Genomic DNA, 864 nt, shown 5'->3' on the forward strand with positions numbered 1-864 from the left:
GCTCTGGTGGACCACCTCATGGAGCACTCCCCCCTCTAGCCTACCTGCCCTGTTGCCCACAGACCTCCTATCCCCTGCCCATCCCCGATTCCTGATCCAATCAGTAGTAGCTGTTCTGTGAATAGGCATCACAGAACATCCTAGTTTATCCCCAGAAAGGCTATAAATACAGAAGCAATCAGGGGGGGAGGGGGGTGAAAATTATATGCTGTCTCCGAGTACTACATTAGGCTTCTCTCCTTAAATCTTCCCATTCAACAAAGAAGGGAGGATCAAAACTGGTCCCTCCTTGTTCAGTTCAAAAGCTGTCCCATATGCCTCAGCAATTAGTTATCAGGATTCCACACTGCTCCTTTCATTAAAAAACCACTTCATTCATAGCTTTTGGGAATAGCTGGCACAAAGGCTGTAACAAAGGGACCCACAGCTCTGGAAGGCAGAGATTGCTTTGGCAAGGCAGGGATGCCCTTGGTTTATGGATGACTGGAACAGAGGCAGTTCTAGTTAGAGCTTTGCTAGATTCCATGTTACTGCAGGAGGAACTGTCAAAGGCTTTTGCTGAAGACTCTTCAGGGAAGTCTGCCAGTGTTTGCCAAGTGGTGGATGGATGGCCTCTTCAGAAGCAGGCTCCTTGCTCCACACCGTTACATCCACTCTGTTTAGCAGGAGGCTCCAGACTGATTTAAAGGAGCATGCACTGCTCCTTCCCAGGATACAATAGGAAAAGCATGGGACCACCCTGCATTCCACAAGCAACACAACTGCTTCAGGCTATGCTTGGCTCTCTTCGTCCCCTAGAAAGCACAGGATCTATGCAGCTGCACATTGTGTAGAACGCTGCGCCTTCCCTCCCTCCCTCCCCAT

Source organism: Gavialis gangeticus, unplaced genomic scaffold (genome assembly GCF_001723915.1).
Source record: "Gavialis gangeticus isolate Ggan-Ray unplaced genomic scaffold, GavGan_comp1, whole genome shotgun sequence".
Lineage (NCBI taxonomy): Eukaryota > Metazoa > Chordata > Crocodylia > Gavialidae > Gavialis > Gavialis gangeticus.